This window comes from Microtus ochrogaster, unplaced genomic scaffold (genome assembly GCF_000317375.1).
Source record: "Microtus ochrogaster isolate Prairie Vole_2 unplaced genomic scaffold, MicOch1.0 UNK45, whole genome shotgun sequence".
Taxonomy (NCBI): domain Eukaryota; kingdom Metazoa; phylum Chordata; class Mammalia; order Rodentia; family Cricetidae; genus Microtus; species Microtus ochrogaster.
Window position 1 is genome coordinate 1681758 of NW_004949143.1, and position 9073 is coordinate 1690830.

A 9073-nucleotide genomic window follows, 5' to 3' on the forward strand; every position below is an offset into this window, starting at 1 on the left:
CCTCCCTCCCTCCCTCCCTTTCTTTCTGAATTGTGTGTGTCTCCAGTCTTGGTATGTAGCACTGGCTGGCCTAGACCTTGTTATGTAAGTCAGGTAACCTTGAACTTACAGTTCAAGACCATGCTTGTCTTATGCCATGGGAGGGCTGGAATCCAGGGCCTTGTGCATGCTAGGCAAGGACCAGTGTCATGACACTTAGGCTGTATGTTCACTGTTCAATGAGCATCTTCAGGACTGTGATGGAGAAGGTGTTCAGTTTCTTACTGAACACTTTTCTACTCCCCGGGGCTATGTGTGTTCCTGAACTGGATGCCTTTAACCACTCAATGACTTCTTTTTCCTAGTGGCCAGCACTTGGGTGGCCTCTGTTAGTGCAAGTACTGTTTGATCAGCTCCCTGACTAGAGCCTCATAACAGGCTGGATGCTGCTACTTCAAGTCATCATATCCCTGGAACCTGAGAGTGTTACCTTTCATTCAAGTAAGATTAAGATAAGGATTGTAAGCTTGGGCAAATTATCCTTGATTGTCGGGATGAGTAACAACTGCAGTCCCATGTTTACTTAGTGGCTTATGACTGATATAACTGTGTGCGCCTCATATATGACAACATAAAAAAACAGCAGCCTAACCCTGCAGCTTCAGAGGCTGGAAGTGTGACATCAAGGGCTATGCTCCCTTTCCAGAGTCTGGGGGCAGATACTTCCCCACTACTTCCATATTTGAGGGGGCCTAGATGTGCCTTAATTTGTAGCAAAATAGCTCCAAACTCTTCCTCTTTCAACGCTTTTGCTTTTGTGGTGCTGTGGGTCAAACCCAGTGCCATGCACATGCAGGCCAAGTGCTTCTGTTTTCACATGGCTTCCCCTGTGTCTCTGTGTGGACTTTCCTGTTCACAAGACTGCCAGTGCTGGGATCAGATACCTCTTAACGCTTAACTACTGGCATCTGCAAAGACCGCTCCTTTTCTTGGGTTCTGTGTGAATGTAAATTCTGGAGGGCAGAGCAGAGTAGTAGTTGAAGATCCTGGCCTTGAAGATAAGGGTGATACAGCCCACAAACCATTGTCAGTCACTAGAGGCTGGCAGAGACAAGAAATTCATTGTCCCCTGGAGCCTCCTGGAGGAGCCAGATCCTGTGCCATCTTAGTTTCAGCTCAGGGATCCTGATTTTGGACTTCTACCTTCCAGTCCAGAAGTTTGAGATAAAAACATTTCTATTTGTTTTTTTTTTTATTACTGCTGTCGTTATTATTAATGTTGTAGCCCAGGCAGGCCTCAAGCTCATGATCCGCATACCTCAGCCCAAATGCTAAGAACACAGGTGTCTATCATCCCATCCAGCTAATTCATGTTGTTTGAAGCCACAGAGCAGGAGGCAGTTGTTCCAGTAACCCTTTTGTGGACCCATGGGAGACTATGTCAGGGTATACCCAGAACTGGACCAGCCAGGGCAGTGTGGGCTACTTAAATGCCACCAGGTGACTTTCCACAACAGCTGCCACCAGTCCCAGACAGTGGTTCCTCTTTCTTTTTATGCCAGCCAAGGCTTGGCATGAGGCAGCTGATTATTGCCAATCTGACATGTGCAAATCCCATCTCTTTGTTTTCATTTGCATCTCCGATTCCTCAAGAATCTGGAATGTGAGCCTCTCCTCCGTATTCACTCGATAGCCTTTTGGGTGTCTCCTTCTGGTAATTGCCTAGTCACATGCTTTGCTCATTTTCCTCTTGGGTGTCTTTCTTGTTGGTTTGCAGAATTTCCTTGTATATTTTCCCTCCATTAATCCCCTGTTGGTTTTAAACAGCAAATATCTTCTCTCCATCTGTCATCTGTCTCGACTCTATCTGTGATGTCCTTAATGGAAGGAAATCCTTAATTTTGTAGCTATCAAATCTACCTAATTCAAAGCTACCAGTAGAGAGGTGGGCTGGGCAGGGTCTTTGGAAAGGCAGCGTGAGGGCTGCTGTACCTGTGAAGGGAACTGTATGCGCAAACTGTACTTATGTGCAGTCGGCTCTGCAAGAGTGTGTACCGCTTACTGAGTGCCCATCTCACCTTGGGCCCCTGTCTACATTGCTCCTCTGTTCTTCCACTGATACAAGCGGTTCAGTACCAAGGCATTTAGACTTCATTGTGCACTAAAATCACCCTGAGGGGAGAGCTTGTGAAATGTAGCTCAGTTGAGAGAATGCTTGCCTAGCATGCACAGGCCCTGGGTTTGACTCTCATCACTCTGGATGTGAAGACAGGAGAACCAGGCTACATAGTGATTTTGAAGACAGCCTGGGATACATGAGATTCAGTCTCAACAAACAAACAAGCTAGAAAAACAAATTCCTGGTACTTGTGTGACAAAGTTTTTCCTGGGGTGACAGAACACACATCTACTCACCCAAGTTGGCGAACAATTTGTTTTATTGGGGTTACTTACAGGAATATGGGTGAGGAATTACCTGCATGAGCAGAAATACTCAAAGACAGCTGCATCATCAAAGTTCACCCCAGCATGAATGACAGCTCACAAAACTAGGAACCTGGATCACATTGTATACCCTGCAGGCTGATCAACAGATTGGAGAGTGTCCTTTCCAACTAACTCAGTTGCTCTGAATCCCTTCTGGATAGCTCAGCTGGTTTTTGCCTTTTCTAGGCAGCTGGTTGGTTCTCAGAGTCTTTGAAGCTTGTTTTTTTTCTATCTGAGGAGAACTCTCAGCTTTTTATTGTTTACACTGGGAGGGAGGGAGGGAACCTAGTGAATCTGGTCAGTTCCAGGGACTTCCTGAAGCTATTTTGAGTTGCTTACCTTCCTGCTTAAGGAGCTTCCTGCAGGATGGAATGTTAACAACAGTGTTACACCTAGAATTTTGACACCAGTACATCTGGGACACTTCCTGATAAGCTCTAGGTGGTGCTGTGACTGATATCCCTGAACGAAGGACCTAGTACAGACAAGATATTTGACAGAGGAGAAAAAGGAAGCCCAAGTTGGGGGTGGGTCATACCATTAGATAGTGGCCAAGTGCCACTATCTTGGTGACTATTCTTTCCTCTTCATACCTGCCACTCCTATTGTCCTGTGGGATGTGTGCTTTGGAATGGTCACAGGCTCTTCTTCACAGTCATCTTTCCTGACACTCTGACTATTTTGTGGCTTGTCCTGCTGAAAGCCAAGCACTAGCTAGAGGACAAGCAATGCAGCAGTGCCAACTGCCGCATGATTCCTCTAGAGCAGCAAGAGGCTGCTGGGTGCGTGCAGGAAGGGGAAGAATGGGCAGGGTATCAACTCTGATAGCCCCTGCCCTGTAGCCAAGATAGGAGCCTCCCTTTCTTGTTAGCTGACTCTGCTCAGGGTCTTCTGTCTCATCCAGTAAAAGAAAAACACAGACCTGAAAAGATTGCTACAGAATGAAAACTCCAGGAAATTCCTACTGGGCATCAGGATAACCCAAGCCTTGGCACCAGTAGGGGCTTCCTTTCTTGAAGAAGAAGTCTCAAATGTCAAAAACAAAAATAATTTGTGTATGCGGGACAGGGTCTCACAGTGTAACCCTGGCTGGCCTGGAACTTCATATGTGAACCTTATTGGCCTCGAACTCACATTGATCTGCCTGCCTCTGCTGAATTAAAGATGTATGCCACCGTGCCCAGCAGATCTTGAAATTCTGGGACCCCCATCTCAGCTACATAAACATTTGCGTATTTCCTTGTGTGTTCTTTATATTTTCTATAGAATTATAGCATGGCTATAGGAAAGGTGGAGAGAAGAACATTCTTTTTCTCTTCATTTGTGATGCAAATTATAAATCAACACATTTCCCTTTATCAGTTTCTGTCCTTTGATTTTCTGTTGAGAAAGCTGTGGACAGTTGTCCTCACATTTCCATATTGCTCCTTCACTTGACAAGGGGAAAGAATGTCTCCTGGCCTGTGGCACCGAGTAAAAAAAGGTGATGCCCTGCATCAGCTAGAGGACATGCAGAGCAGAGTGAGAGAAGGAAAGCAGAAAAGGTACTTTAAGAAAAGGATGCTGCTAGCTGGGGAAGGGGGGAAGGGGGGAGGAAAGGAGGGAGGAGGGGAGGGAGGGAGAGAGGAGAGGAGGGAGGAGGGGAGGGAGGGAGAGAAGAAGCTCCACGAGGATTTAGCTCATTGTGTTCTGTCCTCATCGGCTCCAGATTCAATGAAGCACAGTAGTGGGGAAGATAGAGGTGGGAGGGATGCTGGCAGGGGCAGGGCAAAGAATAGGAAATGAGGGTACAGCAAAAGGAGAGGACAGCAGTAGAGGGGAGGGAACCAAAACCAGCCTCCTCTGGGCTACAAGTGGCTCTCCCAGAGTGTTTCCAATGTGAGGAGCAGGGCTGGGGGCCTTTGGTGCTTTATTTAAGTGAGGGCAGGAGCAGATGAGAGGAAGAGTAGGTGCCAAAGGCTTTGGAAAGGGTGATAAGCTTGCTGGGAAAGAACTGAACCTCCCTCCTGGCCTGCTCCTCTGAAGTTCTCACGGGCCTGTGCCTCTGTCCTCTAAGCCTTACTTTGGACTCCAGAAGCCCCATCTTCCCAGTTCCCAGTGAAACAGCGGCCAGACTGACAAAATTGACAGGGCACTCAGAGATTTACTACCTGGGTTGCTCCCACCATACCAGGACACCCTTCTACTACTACTAGTGACCATGAACATGTGCCTACCAAATCCTGCTGCTGGTAGAGCCACAGAATGGAGGCATAGGCCCTGCCAGCCCAGTCCACTACCCAGGGGCTGCTTTGAGACTTTGCCCTTGCTCTGGATCCTTCTGAGGACCTTGCATCACATAGTGGAAGGCAGGCCAAGAAGGGGCTGGAGGACATGGCCCAGAGTGACCATTAAGCCACTTGGCCTGCTACCTTCTGGTTTCCTAGGCTTCCCTGGCTGTCTAGCGTCTTCTAGCTGCCACCATCACCCTCTACTGAGCTTACAAGGTCTCATGCATCTGGCTTGGCATTGAGCTGGGCAAAGGCTTTTAGGGTGTTTTTCTACAGAAACCTGATTGTCTGCCATAGAGGCAGATGGGAGCTCACTCATCTCAATGTTCCCACATTGCCAGTTTTCCCTAATTCCTCTTTTCTCTCCTTCCCAGTTCACTTGTTCAGTTTTGCTTGGGGCTGGGTCCAGATACTCTCTCCCTCAAATAACAATCAGGCCATCAGTGCCTTGGGCCTTCAGTAGAGGTTTCAGAACCCCCAGCAATAAGGGAGAGTCCTTTCCCCTTCTGCCAGTATAGGGAGTGACTCAGATTCTAGCATGCAGGTCTTCTGTATACTTTGTACAATTCCCTCCCACCACCATTTTCCATACACTGGTTCTCTTTCCTCTCCAATTTCCTATCTCCCCACCATGCCTCAAGCGCTGGGGCCACCCTTGCCTTGGTGGCCACTCCAGAAACAGCTGTCTTTGCTGACAGTACTCAATGAGGCTGCTAGCCAGTCCCTCCTCCTGGGGCACATGCTACTTCCTGGAGTTCAGGTTTCCTCCTCCTTTTTTGGATTCTCCTCCTGGTTTCTCTCCATCACATCTGCTATGCTCTGCTACTTACAAGTGTTAGAGAGCAAGGGGAAACTTGAACCTCATACGTGATCTTGGGAAAACTTCCTGGTCCTCTGAAACTTCACCATAGACTTCCCTAGTAACAGTGCAGCTAAGTAAAGCCCAACGGCAATGCCGAGACTCCGGATCGCACACCCAAACAAAGGGTGCCATTACCTTCATTGCAGCATCGTTTAGAAACATTACTGCAGCACCAAGTAGAAACAACAAATGCCATGCTGCTTACCTGAAATTCCAGAACTAGGGAAACCTGAGACAGGAGGATTGTTATGTCTTTGAGGCCAACCTGCTAGTGAGTTCCCGGCTAGCCAAGACTAGCTTGAGACCCTGTCCGTAAAACAATGGAGTTGGTAAGATGGGTCAGTGGGTAGAGACTTCTACTACCACACTTGGCAATCGGAGTTTGATCTCTAAGACTCACTGTTATGATTTATGATTTATGGTAGATGACTATGACAGGTCCAGGTGGGAGACTGAGGTGGCTGGGAACCAGACAGATACTGTACCGTCTGTATTACTATGTGTACTACAGAGCCTGCACTACAGCACCATTCGCAAGCTGGGCAAGGGCCTAGAGATTTAAACACACAAAGACACACAGACAGTGACACGGGTCATCCTTGAAACAAGAATGCCCCCTTTATTGTGTGTCAGAGCTGCTATATAGGGATCCTTAACTGATAGCCACACCCCAGCCAAACCCACCAGAAACCACTCCCCTGCCATCAGGAACTCCCCAGGGTCTCATGCTCAGAGTAGCTGCAAACACAAGAAAACAAGTTGTTTTGCTCAGAGCAGCTGCAAGCATAACAAGTTGTTTACAGAAAATTCAGGGTCTGAGTCGATAGCCCCCAACAAGATACCCCATGCAGAGAGAGCTTGGATATAGAGTTTATTTAGTGGGTATTGGGAATGGTATAAGGTATAAGGGTAAGGGGAGAGAGAAATAGAGAAAGAGAGGAAGAAGAAAGAGACGGAAGGGAGAAACAGAGGCTGCCTCTTCAGAAGAAGGACCAACAGAGAGAGAAAGAGGAGAGAAGGCTTGAGGTCTGCTTGCATCAGGGGGAAGGGGGAGATTGTCTCTTAAAGGAACAGGGTACCCAGGTGACAGGGCAGGCCAGCAGAATTGTAATTATAGCACATGGGTAGCAAAGAAAAAACTAACTGTGGCACACACATATGTACCCCTACACAGAAAACAAATAAATACATGTAATATAAAATAGAAATAAGAGCTGGGTGGTGGCACACACCTTTTTTTTTTTTTTGTTTTTGTTTTTGTTTTTCGAGACAGGGTTTCTCTGTGGCTTTGGTTCCTGTCCTGGAACTAGCTCTGTAGACCAGGCTGGTCTCGAACTCACAGAGGTGGCACACACCTTTAATCTCAGTACTCAGAAGGCTGAGACAGGCGGATCTGATAGTTCAAGGCCAGCCTGGTTTACAGAGTGAGTTCCAGGACAGCCAGAGCTGTTACGTGAAGAAACTCTGTCTAAAAACAAACAAATGAACAAACAAACAAACATGAATAGAAGAAAATAGATATAACAGCCTGTACATCAGTTGGGTGTGGAAGTACCTGCACAGAATCCCAGAACCAGGGAGATAGAGATGGGCGAATCAGAAGATTAAGGTCAATCTTGCCCATACAGCACATTTGAGACCAACCTGAGCTCTAAGAGACCCTGTCTTAAAACAAAAGAAAACAAAACCAAAGCCCCAATTCAATAAAAAACTTCTTGTTTATCAGTCGAGTGGAGAAGCAATCTGTGATCTATTCACAGTGGATTATATTCATCCATATTAATGCTATGACTTGGATGAGCATTGAAAACATGATAGTGAGTAGAAACCAGACCCAAGAGGCCACATGTTGCAGGATTCTATTTTGATGAAATATCTAGAAGAGGCACATTTATAGAGATGGAGAACCTGCAGAGAGTTGTCAGAGCTGGGGAAGGTTACACTGAGGAGCAACTACATCATGAGGGACAGGTTTCTATGGGGCCGATGGGCAAATTCTGCAACTGGGCATAGGTGATGGTGGCCCACACTATGGATAGAATAAATATCACTGAATTACACACTTTAAAATGGCTAAAAGATCAATGTTCGTGTTGTGTATATTTTATCACTAAGCAAGATAAATATCCACATCCCCTTTGGAGTTGATTCTTTTCTCACTCTGCCCTCGAAGTTCAGCTCTGCCATAACGTCTTAGTGCTGCCTCTCCCGTCTGCCATGCCAGTTCCCTTTCCCCAGAACCCTCTGACCCCCATATGCTCTTCAGGTTCATGGCTGCCTATGTTTTCTTCCTTTTTCTTTGGTGCAGGGAATGGTGCTCCCGGCCTAGGCCTAAAGTCTGCCAGGCAAATAGGCTCCCACCCAGCCACAGCTGCTCACTGTTTCCTTTTTACATCCCATCATCTGGCATAGGTCTGCAGCAGCGCAACTACCTAAGGCATCCTTGGCCAAGTGAATGGAATCTCTTGTAAGGTTGTTTCCTGTCTTCTCCTAATTGTTGCATTGTTTCTGGCTTGACAAAACACTCAGGATGCTAGGGGGACTTAGAAGTCTCAGGAAGTCCAAGAAAGCTACTCTTAGGAAAGCATGCCCCGGAGGCTACAAAGAAAGTAAATAGTTGGGGAGGAGAGGTTAAGCCGTGGAGCTTCTGGAGAATCTTCAGGGAGCTTCAGGGATACAGATACTGTGAGCTGTCACTGATGCTGGAGTGGTATTTTCAGTCACGTAGCTGCCTGTGCGTCACTCATACTCTTCTAAGTAACCCCTCACCCATGTTATTATAAGTAACTCCACTAATGCAAGCTAGATTTGGGTGTGATGATCTTTGCTCTGTCTTCACAGCCAGGTCTGAGGTAAACAGAGGTCTGTTTGCCTCTCCCACTGCCAGGGTGTGAGATGGAGAGAGAAGGCCAACAGCCAGCCTCACCTCATGGCGTCTCATCTCCTGTCAGGGCTGCTCCAGATGGCCAGTGGGCATCATGGCAGGAAATCTTGGAATCTGTGCTCTGCCTGCCCACAGGAGACCTAGACCTCTTCTTTCTTTCCTTCCTTCCTCCCTCCCTCCCTCCTCCCTCCCCCTCCCTCCCTCCCTGCCTCCCTTCCTTTTCTCTGTGTAGCTTTGAAGCCTGTCCTGGAACTCGCTCTGTAAATGAAGACGGCCTCAAACTCACAGAGATCTGCCTGCCTCTGCCTTCTGAGGGCTGGGATTAAAGACTTGTGTCACCACCATTGCCCAGCTATGAAGATTTATTCCTAATGATTACATGCACAGAAAAAGTTGCAGGGCCAAAGGCAGCCGAGGAAGGGCCCTGGCAGAGAGTGCTGTTCCACTGGCACCGGGAAGATGACAGCATCCGAATCTTGCCTGTGCTTTGCAACGTTCCAACAGCTCAAGTAGGAATAGATACACTTTTGGGCAATTTGCTCACTAGTTTGCCGGGGTAGGAGTAAGGAGTGGTGGAAGTGGGGTGCTGTG